This window comes from Ursus maritimus, unplaced genomic scaffold, assembly GCF_017311325.1.
Source record: "Ursus maritimus isolate PB19 unplaced genomic scaffold, ASM1731132v1 scaffold_29, whole genome shotgun sequence".
In the NCBI taxonomy this organism is placed as follows: Eukaryota; Metazoa; Chordata; class Mammalia; order Carnivora; family Ursidae; genus Ursus; species Ursus maritimus.
In genome coordinates, this window is record NW_024425452.1 from 33,293,861 (window position 1) to 33,311,044 (window position 17,184).

General features: G+C 39.6%; 1 protein-coding gene and 1 pseudogene across 2 annotated transcripts in view; one reads left to right on the forward strand and one right to left on the reverse strand.

Moving 5' to 3' along the window:
- LOC103657433 overlaps positions 1-708 on the forward strand; it is a 2,451-nt pseudogene extending 1,743 nt beyond the window's left edge.
- UBE3D (ubiquitin protein ligase E3D) overlaps positions 1-17,184 on the reverse strand; it is a 523,493-nt gene that overhangs the window by 281,725 nt on the left and 224,584 nt on the right. The gene's annotated exons all lie outside the window — the stretch shown is intronic.

A 17,184-nucleotide genomic window follows, 5' to 3' on the forward strand; every position in this document is an offset into this window, starting at 1 on the left:
AAGCAAAAAGATGTGCAAGATAGCTGTGAATAAAGTTTACATGGTCATAATCATAAAAAAAATGTTAATATTGACCTAATCAAAATTCTAAGTTCATCAGAAAGGTGGGTGGAATGGAAGACTGCTTGGGGGAACTGATAAAAGAACGATATATCTTCAATTTCCACTATAGAAGATCAATAGATAATGCCCAAAACTTAAAAAAAAAAAAAAAGAAAGAAAGAAAAAGAAAGAAAACAACCAAAAGTGACCGTAAGACATGTTATTTAATAAGCTTTTTTAGAGCAATTTGATTCAATCATCAAATAGCAACAACGACTTGGAATCATGAACTACTTTGCTAAAACAAGACTCTCACCTACCTACAAAGACATGAGAACAAAACTGGCAATAGGCTTCTTATCAACAACACTGAATTCTAGAATACCAAACTGCACACCTTCCAAGGCCCAAGGAAAAATAATTTTCAAGCTGGAATTTTATACCTATCTGAATTATCAAATATTGTAAGAACAAAATAAAATATTTTCAGTTCTGTATGGATTTGAAAAGTTAACATTCATGCATCCCATACGAAAACTATTTATCTAGAAAAAACTTAAGCAAAACAGAAAAGGAATGCAAGAAAGAATATGAAATGAGATACAAAGAACCACGGAAACTGAGTATTACCTACAAGAAGACAAGAAAACTCAAGATGCAAATCCATGTTCTTTGGCAAGTGGGATATATTTTTTCACAGTAGGCAGAGTTCAGAGACACAGTATTTTAGTTCTATAACTGTGTTATTTTTATTTTGGTTTAAATTTTTAGAAACAATCTGCAGACAAATCAGGGAATGCTGAATTACAGAAATTATATTGTAAATAGTTATAGACTTTGGCCATGAAAAATAAGAAGAAATAAGCACAGGAAATTGAAGGGATTGTGGTTAAGGAACTATAAGTATAAAGTTCCTCATCTTTCACAGTGAAGAATTAAAAGGTGCCATCTAAATTGTGAATCGTGGATCATAAATATTTTATTTAAATTATAAAGGAAAGCCCCAGAAGATATAAAATAAACGCAGTTTAAAGTACCAGTACTCCCTTTGAGAAATGGAATTAGGAGTAGGGAGAGACAACAACTATTATTTTCATTTTATATATTTTTTCCTTTTTATTTGAATACTTTTACTATGCTGCTATGTGTCCCCCAAAATTTATGTTGAAATCCTAGTCCCTACAGGTGATGGTAAAAAGTGGGGCCTTTGGGAGGTGATAGGTCATCAGGGTAGAACCCTCATGGGTGGGATCTGTGCTCTTATAAAAAGATCCCCTTAGGCTCCCAAACCCCTTCCACCACATGAGGACACAGCAAGAAGAGGCAACCGGAAGAGGGACCTCACTTGATCATATTGGCACCCAGTCCTCAGACTTCCAGCCCCCAGAACTGTGAGAAATATACTTCTGTTGTTTGTACGTTACCCAGTCTGTGGTGTTTTGTTACAGCAGCCTGATCTATGCCTACATAAAACTTTCATTTTTATAAAAGGCTAGCTTAAAATGAGAAAAATAAAATGAGGGTGGGCCCTCACCAATAAGGAATGGGTATTATCATCCGATAGATGGTAATGTATCCATGCAGGAATCCTGGTGGACACTGGAGGACACATGCTGGCAAGACAGAAGGTGAGCTCAAGGCCCTCACAGAAGAATGTCTACAGTTGTTCATTGAAATGGTTTTTATTCACTTATTCAGTCAATATTAAACAAGGGACCAATACGAGCTTGAACTGTGTTAAGCACTAGGCACACACTGGAGAATAACGGTTCTTCAGGAGCTCACAATCTGGAGGAGAAGATAATAAATAAATAAACATAGAAATAAGCATATAGTTCCATTAGGACTTCTGGACAGAGACTGAGTCCTAAGAAAAAGCCTTTAGGTTGCAGAAAACAAATATGTAACATGATCAGTTTTATGTTAAAATATTATATGAATATAAAAGTACGCATTATGGACGTAGGTTTATGCATACCTTAGAAAGAGGATTGAAAAGTTGTACACCAAAAGGTCAGAATCAGGAGCAGCAGGTGAAGGAAATGAAAGATTTCCATTTTTACTTCCTGCATTTGTTTCAGACAAGTATTAATTTTATAATTTTTATAATTTAAAAATTAAAAATAACACAAATTTATAGTAAAACGAATGAAAACTAGTCAAGAGAATGGATAATGGAGCAAATGCTATTCATCACTTCTGGAAGAAAAAAGTTAAAACAATTTCCCCATGGATAGTTGTTAGCACTATATTCCTATAAAAAGGAAGAATGCCATTATTTATTATAATTTATTAATTATATTTATTATTAATGAATATATTAGCAAGCCCTTCGCCAAAGATACTTTCTAGAGTGTTAATTTATAGTCCTTTAAAAAATATTGAATTATCCAAGCATTCATTCTCACTTCTGTATCATAGGCCTCTTATGTTTTAATTAAGATAATTTTTTTTAGCTCAACTACAGCTCAGTATTTTGCAAGTCTTTAAAATCTAATAACTCAATCCACTTATACTCAACAAATTTTTGACAAGAGTCTGGGTGACGGGACCTTTGCTAGGACCTAAGAGACACAAAAATGAGTAAGACAGAAAAGCAGCTCCCAGGAAGTTCACAGGGCAGTCTCAGTGTCTATATAAGGATCTCACCCATCCCTTGAGAGCCATAGAAATCTTTTGCAGCTAGCCTGTGGTTCTCATCTTCTCATTTCTTTAGTTATTAGGCTCTTTTTCAAGGTAGCCAGGAGTTGTGTGGCCCTTTTGGTTAATAGCCCCTGGTTTGAAATGGGACACTGAGGCATTAAACATGGTTTCAGTATCTGATACTGTGCTCTTTTCTTGTGTGTGATACCAACAACCAAAATTCGAGGGATGCTGTGCCCAGAACCTGACTGTAACCCCCCTGGTGTGTGCCAATGGTAAAGCTGTAGCGGCTGCACTCCCAGCTGGATTTGTACCTGCACCAGCTCTGTGTGGGGGGAGTATTGGCTCTACCTCCGGAAGGCTGCATTTTGCATTGATTTGAATTTAGCTGCAGGTCTCTATCATAAAGTGACCAAAAGCGGGTTTAATTGCTCTTTCATGGTTTACTATCGCCAGAGACCAAAAACAGCCAGCAGCCCCAGTGTTTGCATCTTTTTATGACACTTTCTACTGTTCATTAGTTTATACACTCACATGCCCATCCTCGCCTCTGGTATGTGAGTTCTGTGAGGGCAGGAGACATGTCTCATTGTTTTGTGTCTCCTCAGTTCTGCATAAAATGTCTAGAAATAAAATTTTGATTGGTAAATGTTTAATGACCTTTTTTTAAATATCACTTAGTGGCAGTGTACCCTCTTGTTTCCATACACTTTCACCCCCATTTCCAAAGGTGCTGAATCTCTGACTCACCATTTGAAGGGCACTGATGAGAATCGGGCACTAATCACAGGAGAAACATGTATTGATTCCTTTCTATGTTCCAGACCATGTACTAAGTGTGTGTATTTATTTACACATTGTACACATTTACCTTTATAACAATCCCTTGGTCAGGATCCACTGCATCACCACTGCACACATGTAGAGTCAAGGCCTAGCAGTGAGGCACCCCACGTCAAGGCACAGCTCATCAAGGGCAGACACAGGATTTGAACTTACACCCTTCTGCCTTTTGGGCCTAAGCATTTAACCACCACATTCCACTAAAGGTGGCTTTCCCGAGACTGTGAGAGAAAATGGTAAAGAAGCATATTAATCTCAGGAAGTGGTAGAGACAGGTAGGGCAGTTTAGAAAGGCATGGCTCTGACTGGAATGCTGATCTTGGGGTTGGGTACAAGCTAATTCCAGTGACATGGAATTCTTTTGCTTCAATAATAATGTACTTGACAAGTCATTGCATTATGTTTTTCAGGAAGCATGTAGTCACTTGTCATTTATTTACAACATGAGAATAATTACAACTCATTTTATAATTTGTACAAATATGCATAATGAACCATTTATGATAGTTAGACCTGTGATTAGGACATATACTTATAGCACAACGGTTTTGGGTTTTGTTGTTTTTTTTTTTTTTCTCCACAAGGGTTGATAGAATTAATCTTCTCTCTCTCTATTTTTTTTCCAAAAGGTCTTTTTAAAAAATCCCAGTGTTTAATTATAGTATTAGCCTTTCTTTTTAACCTTTTTAGTAAACTGCTCTCTCCTTGCCATGGAAGTGTTTTTAAAGCCTTGGCATCAGAAAGGCCTGGGTTTACATCTCGGTCTGCCAGTCTTTAGTTGTGCAACATTGGACATGTTACTTAATCTCCCTAAGCTTCAGATATCTACATGAAAAGCAAGAAAAAGGAGTCCTAACTTGCCGAGTTTTTTGAGAAGAGACAAAGTATATGAAGCGCCGAGCACGGAGTTTGGAACCTAGTAACTGTGGTGATGATGATGGTGATGATGATGATGATGATGATGACGATGACGACGACGACAGCAACCTTTACTGAGTGCTTACTATTTGCTAGGCACTTTTCTGAGCATCTTATATGAATAAACTCATTGATTCCATACAAAATAGCAAGCTGTAGTCACTGTACTAGCAGTGCTCAGTTTGAGGACAATATGCCCATGCCACTATTTCTCCACTGGAATCACAGTGATGGTAGGTCTTAAAACTCACTGTAGGGGCACCTGGGTGGCTCAGTCAGTTAAGCGTCTGCCTTCAACAGATCATGATCTCAGGGTCCTGGGATCGAGTCCCATGTTGGGCTCTCTGCTCAGCAGGGAGCCTGCTTCTCCTTCTCCCTCTCCTTTGTGTGTGTGCTCACCCTTGCTCTCTCTCTAGCTCTCACTCTCTCTCAAATAAATAAATAAAATCTTGGGGAAAAAAAAAACCTCACTGTAGGTCCTTGGTATTCACCCAAATGAGTCGAAAACCTCTGTTCACACAAAAACCTGCACACAAAGGTTTAAAGCATCTTTGTTCATAATTGCCAAAACTTACAAGCAACCAAGGTGTCCAACAAGTGAATGGATAAACTGGTACATTCATCCAATGCATATTTTTCATTAATAAAAAAATGAATGATAGAGCCACAAAAAGATCAAAGCAGAAATGCATGTTGCTAAGTGAAAGAAGCCAATCTGAAAGGCAACGTACTGTATGATTCCAACCATATGACACTCTAGAAAATGCAAAACTATGGAAAAAGATCAATGGTTGCCAAAGGTTCAGGAGGGAGGGAGCAAGCAATAGGTGGAGCACGAGGGATTTTTAAGGCAGTGAAACTAGTCTGTAAGGATACTGTAATGATAGAGACACGTCATTACACATTTGTCAAAACCCATTGAATATACAAAGAGTGACCATAATGCAAATTTTTTGAATACTAATGTATCAATATTAAGATTGCATTATCAACTGTAATAAATGTACCATACTAATGCAGGATGTTAATAGGAGAAATTATGTGTTTGGGGATGAGGAGTGTACTTTCTGTACTTTCTGATCAATTTTTCTTTAAACCTCAAATTGCTCTAAAAACTAAAGTCTGTTAATTTTTTTTTTAAAGATTTTATTTATTTACTTGACAGAGATAGAGACAGCCAGCGAGAGAGGGAACACAAGCAGGGGGAGTGGGAGAGGAAGAAGCAGGCTCCTAGCGGAGGAGCCTGATGTGGGGCTCGATCCCATAACGGCGGGATCACGCCCTGAGCCAAAGGCAGACGCTTAACCGCTGTGCCACCCAGGCGCCCCTAAAGTCTGTTAATTTGTAAAAACATACCAGATTGTATGCTTCAAAATATATTATAGAGTTCTTTCATAGAGTTAATTAATCAAGATAGTTTTCCCTGCCCACAAAAAAAAAGTATTTTTCCCCTGAAAAAGAAGTCATTGTAAAAAACTAAAAATTGAAAATAGTCTTACTTAAATAAGATTAAATGTATTTGGGTTCATTACTGTGTATTACTGCTTATTTTTCATACATACACCAAAAAAAAGGAAAGAAAGAAAAGTTTTCAGAGACTAAATAAAGGGAACCCACCCTGAGTGCCCCCCTCATGTAGGCTGAATAAGTTCAGACACAGGGGAGTCCCCAAGTCGGTGATTCCTAAAGCAGAGTCCGTGCAGCAACACACGGAACTTGCTAGAAAGACAGATTGTTGGTCTGCCCAGACCTGCTGAGTCAGGGGCAGGACCTAGCAGTCTGTTTTTACCAGCCCTCCAGGGGAGCCAGATGCTTGCTGAAGATCCGTAGCTACTGCCCAGTCACTGGGTCTCTACTTTCCTTTTTTTTTTTTTTTTTAAGATTTTATTTTTAAGTAATCTGCACACCCAATGTGGGGCTTGAACTCACAACCCCGAGACTAAAAGTCACACGCTCTACCGGCAGAGCCATTTTTTAGCAGACACATAAATTCACAAGTGAACGATTCCCATGTCTGATGACGGAGCCCCAGCATGAGACCAGCACTAGGGCGAGGTAAGGGGGGTGCGAAAACACGCAAAAAAAACTCCGCCACGAACAAAATACCAAACTTTTCGATACAGACGGGATCGGTGTGACTGGCTTTCCCTGTGGCCTCAGGCTGCCCACGGATGCACTGTGTCCAGCATGGGGGCTCGGGCCGGGCGCCCTGAGGCCAGCTCCTGCCCTTTGTCCTGACGGAAGTACACGCCCGGGGTCACCGTCCTCCTTCAGTCACTGCCTCCATTAAACAGTGGGACTGACTGAATGGAAAATGGGAGCATTTCTAAACGGAAATGCAGAATTTCTGTTCTCAAGACACCATTTGTGTGGGAAGACTGAGTTTACACACAGAACTAGAGCAGAGAACCCGCCCCTAGTAGCGCCACGCGCAAGCTACACTAGTGCTAGGTGTGTCAATTCTGAGGACTCACCCGGGACAAGAGAACTGAGCTCCGTGAGGCTCCTTGGTCGCTGCCAGGCCGGGCGCCGGGGTGGCTCAGCCGGCTGAGCACCTGCCTTGGGCTCGGGTTGAGACCCCAGGGTCGAGCCGCACGTGGTCGGGCTCCCCGCTCGGCAGGGCGTCCGCTTCTCCCTCTGCCTCCGCCGCTCCCCTCCGCTCGTGCTCGCCCTCTCTCCAATAAATACATCTTAAACAAACAAACAACCCGCCCTGGGGACGGCACAGGCCCCCAACACACGGCGGCTGCGCCCGTCGTCCTCCCGGGAGCCGCGCTCCGACGGTCTGCAGAGCGGGCACGGGGCAGAGAAGCCGCAGAACCCGCCCCGGCCGGAAGAGGAAGTGGAAGTCTGCGCAGTGCGGAAACGCGACATTCTGCTGAGCTCCTCGAGGAACAAGGGAAACTGAGGAAACGAGGTACAGCAGGTGTCCGGGGAAGGGGCAAAGGGGCAGAAAGGGGGGGGTGCGAGAGCTTGTGACTGCGAGCGTCGCTCAGCCAGAGCCTTCCCTGCATTCTGGAAGCTGAGGAGCTGGAGGTCCGGAATCGAGCTAGAAGCGGCAAACAAAAGGAACAAAAGACATTAAAACGGAATTAAATGGTCATTTTAAAAATTTCAAGGGGGGGCTCCTGGGTAGCGCAGTGGTTAAGCGTCTGTCTTCGGCTCAGGGCGTGATCCTGGCAGTCCGGGATCGAGCCCCACATCAGGCTCCTCCGCTGGGAGCCTGCTTCTTCCTCTCCCACTCCCCCTGCTCGGGTTCCCTTTCTCACTGGCTGTCTCTCTGCCAAATTAATAAATAAAATCTTTTAAAAAAATAAAAATAAATAAATAAAAATTTCAAGTGAAGGAACCTTCAGCGCGATTCAAACTCATCAACTGAATTCGTGAGGAGGGACTTCCAGAGCAGTTATTATTGTACTTTTTAAAGAAGCGTGCTGAGTTTGGGGGCACTGACCAATTTCTGGACACCTGAGTCCTTCTGAATGGAGACACTTAGCATCGCTGTGGGACTCTGTCCCCCGGGTGATTCTGGCAGGGCTGGACTTTGCAAACTGTTTTCTTTTTGGAGAAACGTATTTGTCTTTCTCGGTAATTGTTGCCGAAGACCTGCCGCTGAGACCCAGCAGCGGCTGCAGGAGGCAGGACAGGACAAGGCTCAGCGGGTTACGGAACTAAGGGCTGCAGCTCCAGCTGAGACAGCAGATAGAGGGGCAACAGACTGGCCGACGTAAAGTTCCGCTTTAACCTGTTGCTAAGAAGGAAATTGCCAGCAGACAGCAGGGTCAAGTAAAAGTGGAACAGCACTGTCATTGCTTTTTGAAACAGAGAGGAGAGGAGCTCCTCAGGGTTATCCGCACAACGTGTAAGAACTAGGATTCTGCAGGATCCATTGCTCAGGGTCAGCCATTAGGCCTCTGAACAGAGCCCAGAAGCCTATGATCTCTATTGGGATCAGGACCTATCACCTCTGTCTAGCAAGTTATCACACCAGAGCCATCACTCAGACCAGAAGTAGGAGAGAATGGGGAGCCCCCCACAATGCACGGACTCTGTGGAACAGGAGAGTGCCATGGACTTGTTCTGGCAACCTGCTGCTCGCTGTCCCCCTCCACCTCATGCTGGTGAACTGTGGGCTGCCTTCGTCAGAATAGTCTTCAAAGAGGAGGCTAACACAGGCTGACTGGGTCCAGGAGAAGAGGCCACTGGCCAGAGCTGAAGCATAGCCCAGCTCTGGATCTAAGGAGTTGTTGACCTTGGGACTCTACCCAGGGAGGGAAAAAAAGCAAGTTTTGAGAGAGACTTCTACCAGCCTAGAGGCCATGCCAACTTCAGGGCGGAAGGGAAGGAAAGAAATTCAAGTTGAGATCCTCCAGGGTGTGTCAATAGGTTACATAATGATTTTCCTAAAATTAAAAAAAAAAATTATCTGTTTATATATGTGCCTTGTTTCTCTTTTAGAGTTAAGTACTCCTCTCCTGTAAAAATACTAACTTGTCTTTGATAAATTGGGAGTGAATGATTTTTGTCACTACTTAAAAGCGAGGCCAAACAGTGCAGATCTTTGCATGATAGAGCAGAGAGTTTTTGAAGATTCTTGAATTACCCAGTGACGTGACAAAATCAGTCTTCAAGGAGAAATCTGAGCAGCCATGTACAGGATGCATTAGCAGAGCAGACTGAAGACAGAAGCCTAGTATTGCTGCAGTGGAAATGATTTAAGAGCTAAAATAACAATTGCTAGGACTTGAGGGTAATAGTAGAAAGGGACAAATCTAAGAAGGAATTGTTCAGAGCTGCGCATAGGGAAAACAATGAAGGAGAGATGGCTCCATGTCTTCTGAGGGGGGCGGCTAAAAAATGTGGGGGCTCTTGATGGCCATGAGGAAAGGAAGCTGAAGTGACTGAGAGGGCAGATCATGAATCATGTCAAAGTGAGACTTTAGGAGAAGCAGAACACCCATCTTTTATGGGCAACTAGAGATGTGGTGATGGAGAGAGAGTGAGAGGTCAAATAAAATTTGGGAAAGAAAATGGAAGGTGGAAGCTATGTGTACGAAGGTAAATAAAAGATCCAAGGGTACAATAGTAATAATAGCAACAAGAGTAATTACAGCTTCTGTGACTTATTGAAAGGCTACTGTTTTCTAGCCACCGTACCAGCAATGTCCCCTGTTTCATCTCTAGACAGCATGAAATAGATTTGATGGCTTCTATTACAGATGGGAGATTGACGCTCCTCAAGGTTAAGGGACTTGCCTAAGGCGACCCACTGAAGGACTGGGACTAGATTTCCAGTCTGATACTCCTAATTCAGTCTCTTTCCACAGGCAAGTCCTTTCATGTGTGTGGTGGGTCAGTCTCTTTGTCACACAACACTGGAGGTGGAATTATGAAAATAGGGATAGCATGGAGATACCCTTGGAGTAACTTTAATGGAAGTAACTTTAATGGGATATCGGGGTATTAACACTGGTTGGGCCCAAGAGAGGCACAGCTCTGGTATAGAAAGAAGCCAAGAAATTTGTAATGTCCTCCTACAATGATAAAAAAAATCAGTAAAGAAAGCATTTCCCCCTTGTCCTAAACCTGACACAACACAAAGATAGAACTTTGAAACATAATTTGGTTTTGCAACATTTAATTACCTCCCCCACTGATGCAAAGGGAAAAATGAGATCCAGACAACAGCTTTCAAGTGAAGCAGAAGTTCCAGTAGGGAGTTAAGCAGAGAGAACCGAGATGCTTTATAGCTTCATTAATAAACTCCCAGAATATTATACATACCCACCTTCCCTTATAAGCCCCCACGTCCATGTCTCCTCCCTTTGGCCCCATACATTCCAAAAGTGAATGTAAGCAACTTTTATTCTATTTTCCTAGGATTGGCTAAAATAATTATAGATAAGTTTTGAGGTCAAGTGATAAGATCCTAAAATCAGCGCCATTTAACAAGCACTTACTAATCAGTTCATATGTTCTAGTCTCGGTAGACACGGGATACATTAGACATTTCCTGCCTTCCAGAAACTCTCCATCTTTACATAGACAACCATAAATCATGGTATGTGATGAAGGCTATTAGAGAAGTATGAAATGAGAATTCTGGGCATAAAAAAAGAATGAAAATCCTGGTGTAAGGATTTACATTACACCTAGAAAAGCCAGACAGAAACTCATCAGGAGATAATGTTTGTTCTGGGCCTTCAAAGGTGAGTAAAATTTTTCCAAGGGCCTCAAAGACAAATAAGAAAGATGGAGTATTTTAATTGGGGTGGAAATGGAGGCTACAGTAATTGGCCAGCCTACAACGGCCCCAAAGGGAAACACCCCACAGCCTAATGGACAATGTATAAAGGAACCTAAAGGATATCTATCTTCTTTCAGGCCTGATATTGAACACAGGCCCATCAATTGGGAGATCAGCAGCAGAAGCCAAGACAGCAGGGAGCATCTGAAGTCTGAGGGTCAGCAGAACCATGGTTCCAGGTCTCTCTCTTTGGCCTGAGAACCCAAGCCTGGGAGAGACTTTGGCAAAGGCTCAGCCATGGGCTCAAGACAGAGTACATACAGTCCCTTTCAGTGTTTGAGTACTTAAAGAAGTTGAGGTCCAGAGAGAATGGTCCTGGCCATTCCCTTGATAAGCAGACTGCCAATGCCTAGACTTCAATCCAGAAACATCCTATACCAGGTCTGGGACAATAAGATTAATCTGAGACCCTATCCAGCCAGCATGAACTAGTTGCAATTCTTTTTAATATTTCCCCAAACTACCACTACAGTGATTTACGGCAGATAAGTATTCAACATATATTTTCTGAACAACTACCTGAATATGTTTTTATGCTACATTAAACTTGTTTTGCTTCCATTTCCTAAAGGACTACAAGCTACATTATCATTGTCATCCATCATCATCATAATCATGTTACTAGCTTCCAATTATGGTGGGTTTACCATGTGCCAGATGCAATGCTGGATGCCGGGGATCACTAATCCTCATAACACTTCTACAAGGCAGATACTATTAGCCACACTTTACAGATGGAGAAAGTCAACTTCAGAGGAATCGCCAGTCTTGCCCAAACTCACATATAGCTAACAAGTGGAAAAACAGTGAGACATCAACACCATGTTTTACGCAGTATGAAAACAACCCACCTCAACTGTAAATAAGCAAATGTTTAAAATTTGGTCAATTACAAGGGCACAAAAGTTATTCTGTTCAGTTGGTTTTGTGAGAATGTAACAGGTAAGTGACGTCTTCAAAGGTTTTATTAACTTTATATATACAGAAAAGCATACGGTTTGATGAATTTTCACCAGCTGACAAAACTGATTTTTCCCATTTCAGTCTGAGATATTAGAGTTCCATGAATATAACACAAAAATCACATTTTCTTTGTCCATTATAGCCATCTTACAAATAAGAGGGGGGATATCAGTTTCCAATTTACAGACATGTATGATTTTATTCTAAAATTTACAAACAGAACTCTGGCACCATATCTCAGATGTCTTGTCCACTTTCCTACCCTTCACACGTTAACACTTTTAATTAATGTGTGCAATCAGCTCCTTCACCAAGAGCTTCTAGACTGACTCGAAGACATTTTTACTTGACTACATGCAGGTTATCCTTCCCAAAGAAACATCTCAATTCTCCCCACAGTCTCCTAAGGAAACTCAACTCCCCCGAACTCAGTTGTGAGTGCTTCAGAAGTAGGAGATCTGCTGGCCCCTGAGAAGCCCCATTTATTCTCATCACACAAAACTGCAAAATGTAGCAAGGAAATTACACCAGACTAGCAAAGAACCTCGCAACATTCCTTTTCAAAAGTGTTCCTGTCTGTCAGGGCATATGAATGATTATGCTACACCCCCGATTGCTAAATCTGCCCCCTCTCATGGAGGTGCCAGCTGCTGCCTGTTCAGCAGCAACAGCTCTGTCACTTTTACTTTGCATCCTAATTAAGAAGACATCAAGAGACACAAGTACCAGAAGGATTGTGCTATCTGTCATACTGTCCTCCAGATGTTCTAATGATGCCTTTGAATTTGGACGGAGGAGACACACAGAAAGAACTCTGGTGCCATGAAACCTTTCTGTGACTACTTGTTGAAGAAAGACAATTAACGACCAACAGCTGCTAATGGGAACCTTTAGCTGGAAAACTTGCTAGGAAGAGCACTTACTAGCTCTCAGAGGAATTCATACTGATAAACACCTTAGTTATGCTCCTTATTTTTGTTCTAAAATGCACAATTCATCCTTCCTAAATCAGTTTCCTTCAATTACTAAGAGAGCTCATTAAGATAAGAAAGATTTATCACCAGTTAAAACACACACACACACACACACACACACACACATATTCTGTGAGCTCAGGGAACCCTACAGTAGGAATCATTTCCCTGAAATGTTTTTGAAACTTCCCAAGTATTTGACTGGTAACTTCTGGTACTGTACTATAGGGGAATTGCAAACAGAGTTTTGAATCCTGAAGCCATGTTTTAGGAACTTCCATGTCGGACATATCACTAAATTACTTTTTAAAAGATGCTATGCTTAGAATACTGTACCACACCTCTACACCCCTATCTAGAGGCAATCAGTACAAGCTCTTGCTTTGGATATATGTGGCTTATGGGGGGCAGGGAGGGTTTAAAGAGAAGAAGAGAGAGAGAGAAATTCTTAAATTATCATTTTGGCAGTGGGCCTTGGCTTTGGGGTGGCCAGACTTTATTATAACGATAGTGTATGAGTGTTCTTATTTGCTCTAAAGTGTGGGGTGAAATTGAAAGGTAAGCTTCCTGTGAGGAGAATGATCTTGAGCAAATCCCAATCAGTGTTGATCTCATTCCCTGAAGGGAGAGAAAGACTAATTAATAAAATAGTCTTTTAAATAGAAACTCTGACAATTCTGTCCAATTTCACTATCCTAACAACCTCTTTCTCCACCCCCAAAGAAAAATGAACAACTCTTCCTAATCTTCATATATACTGTGCTATGCAATCAGGAAATAATTAATTTGGAGCTCTTCATCAGTAATGGGATGAAGTTCTTTAATGAACAGCCTCCCTTTAACTCAATGATGAGACAACTATTCCTGAAATATTGGTATAAAACTATACCAGGGAAAAGAAAAAGAAGCAATTTTTTAGAAACCAGGTCAAATCTTGAATGAGGTACAGTTGGTTGCTTGTCATTTTTGACACTGAAGGAATGAAATGCTAAAAGAGTATTGAAATTTTTAAAAATATATCTAAATATTATTTTTGTTAAATTAATAGTCACATTTCTATGCATCTTCTCAGTCATGACACTGTATTAAATTACACAGAGTTATACAAGTATGAAAGAGGACTTTCCTTCAAGAAAATCAGCATCTAAGTTACATTTTCTCAACAGCAGCTCTATTGACATTTTGGGCTAGACAATTCTTTGTGTGAAGGCTGTCCCGTGCATTGTGGAATGTGAAATGGCATCCCTGGCCTCTACTCAGCTTCTACCACCACCTCTTGCCCCTGTTATAACAATCAAAAACATTTCAGACATTGAGGACATTCAGACAATTGTCCCCTGAAAACGAAATCACCACTAGTTGAGAACTAATTGGATCTACAGCTCAAAAATCTTTAAATACATGGTTTTCATAAGAAGGATACAATGATAGATTGAATAATAGCTCAGCATCAAGAGAGGTATCTAAATAGCTAGACAATTGGGTGATCTAGTGGTTACGAGTCCGTTGCTTTAGGTTTACATCCTGGCTCTACTTTTCACTAACATGGGCAACCTACCTGTATCTTCTAAACCTCAGTCTCTCCTCTACAAAATAGGGATAATAACATAATATACACATAGGGTTGTCTTGAAGATGAGACAAAATAAAGCACAGAAAAACCTGGAATGATTTGCATCAACTACCATTACCACAGGTGGCCATCAACCTTTTGTTGGGTAGACTAGACCTATAAACATTTATCCATCCATCATTCGTATCAACATTAACAAGTACAAAATAGATTTGAGTGAGTAGTAGTGCTAATGGAAATGTAAGCTTTTATTTTGCATTTGTAGAATGTTACTTACATTTTAAGTAATATGTTTTATACCAAATATATCATGTTTAATCTCATGAGTTTTTCCTTTAGAGGAAAAGGGCACACACTGACCCAGAAATAATTAGTCCAGAATGATCAAAATTGAAGACATATCTTAGAATACTTACTGAATTTCAAAAATAAGCCCAAAATGTTGGTACTAGCCAGGCAAAAATATCAAGCAATAGATAGGAAGAGAGAAAAAAAATAAAGTTGACCTCTTTTTCCATAGAGTCCAATGCCAAAACCCAGTAAATCAATACCTGTAAGACCATCAGAGAAAGAATTGTGAGCTGTGGAATTTATATCCAGTCAAGCTATCCTTCAACTTTTATAAAAGCTTCAGTCAAACCACTTAAAATATGTAAAAATTCAGGGAATATTGCCATGATTCTTCCTTAAGAAAACTACTGGATGACAAGTTTCATCCAACCAAAATATAGCTGGGGAAAGTAAGCAAGAGTTGGCTGATGAACATTAAATGTACTTCACTATAAATCAAAGAAAGAATATTTTAATATGATATAACTAACTAAAATCGTGAGATGATTGTGAAATAAGGTGATAAGTTTTCTGCTTCCCTCATCTTTAATACCTGGAAATCAAAGGATGTCAAAGGTAACAGAGTCAAATAATACAAATTTAAACATACTTAGCTGTTCAAAGGGAAATACTTTAAAAGCTAGTAGTATTGATTGAAATAACTTAATAAAGTAAAAAAAGAGAAGGAAGGAAGAAGAAACATGTGAATTTCAGTATTGCATATAGTAGGAAACTAACGAGTACAATCTAAAAAATGGAGGAACCACAGGGATTATATAAAAGTATAATTAAAAGGTAACTAGAACAAAAATACAAACTTCTTAATATCAGAAAAACTACACAGAGGCAAACTGAATGAAAACTGACCACAAAGTAAAAGACTCTTCAAAGTAGAAAAGGTAGCATGAACTAATATGATAGAATCCAGACCAAATGTACAGGTCGTATCAATAAATCTAAATGGCCTACGCTAATTGAAAGACAAAAACTGAATCATATATCAAAACCCAATTCTATATAGATGAAAAGTAAAAGTGATTCAGAAAGTGAAAATAAAGAGATAGCATTTTAACAAGCAAAAGCAAATAAAAAGGAAGCAGGGCTTATGATTTTGACTGGCAGAGTGGAATCCAGAGCAAAAAGCATTAAGCAAGACAAATAAATCTACTTGTAATGACACTACGTAAAATCTACAATGAAAACAATGGCTACGGATATTTCTGCACCAAAGAACAGCAGTATCATGAATACAGAAGAAATTATAGGAAATTCAAAGAAAAATACTGAGAAACACATTAGAAGTTAAAGATTTGAAGTCATCTCTCTCAGTCTATTGACAAATAGCATAGAGGAAAAATAAGTCAAGTTACAGAAGAATAAAATGAAGATTAACAATAGAGATCTAACTGATAAATATGAAATTCTGCACCCTGGAAAACTGAGACTATACCTTAATTTCATATAAACATAAACATTCACAAAAACTAACAACATATTATACCACAAAGATAACCTTGTAAACTGGGAAAAGTAGAAATCACAATTCCATCTAGAAACAGTAAAACCCTCCCTTAAACCACTCTAGTCAAATAGTAACCAAAAAGCCAAATTCCAAATTTCTGGAAAACAATGTTTTATGATACTGCAACATATCAGGAGGAATAAGATATAGCTAACACAGTGCTAAAAGAAAAACTGACAGCCTCAAATGCTTATTTGAATAATAAAGAATAAAGACAAATGACACAAGCAACTGACATTAAATGTTACGTATGGATCAGCAAAATTAACAGAAGGGGAACATACGAAGGGGAGTAATAAAGACAACATAATAGTAAGTAATACATTAGAAACAGATACAGTGGAACTTCTAAGTAGATACAAAAACTTTTTAAGAAGGAAGAGGAAGGATGAATAATTAAGTAACATTATCAAGAAAAAAACAGAGAAGAAAAAATTTCACACACAAACAAATATAACAGATAAAAGATATAATAGAGGAAATGACCCTATATATCACATTACCAAGGAATAAAATTATCAAGAAATGCACAAGAACATTAAGAAGAAAAGTTTAAAATGCCACTGAATAAAACAAAAAATGGCATGAACAAATGGGAAGACCTACCATTTTCTTAGGATGACCCGATATTACAAGGAGATCAATATTCGCTAAGGTAATTAAATATTTAATGATATCCCAATAAGAATACCAATTTACATCTGAACCAAACAAGTGAATTTTAAAATCCATGTAGAAAAAAATAATATTCACAAAACTTTGACAATGGAGAGCAATAAGAAGAGCTAGTATCACTAAATTTTTATAAAATTCTCAAGTCTCAATAATTAAAACAGTGTTTTGCTATATGAACAGATAGAGCGATAAGTTTAGAAATAGACCCAACTTCATCAGGTGATTTAGGATGTCACAAAGGTGACATTCCCGTAAGTGAGGCAAAGGGCAATGGTGCTGGGAAAAATGCATAGCCCTACGGGGAAAATAGCCACGCCTTGAACCAGGATCATTTCTAGATGGATTAAAATGTTAAAAGTAAAAAATTAAACATAAAAATACCTGATGAAATGTC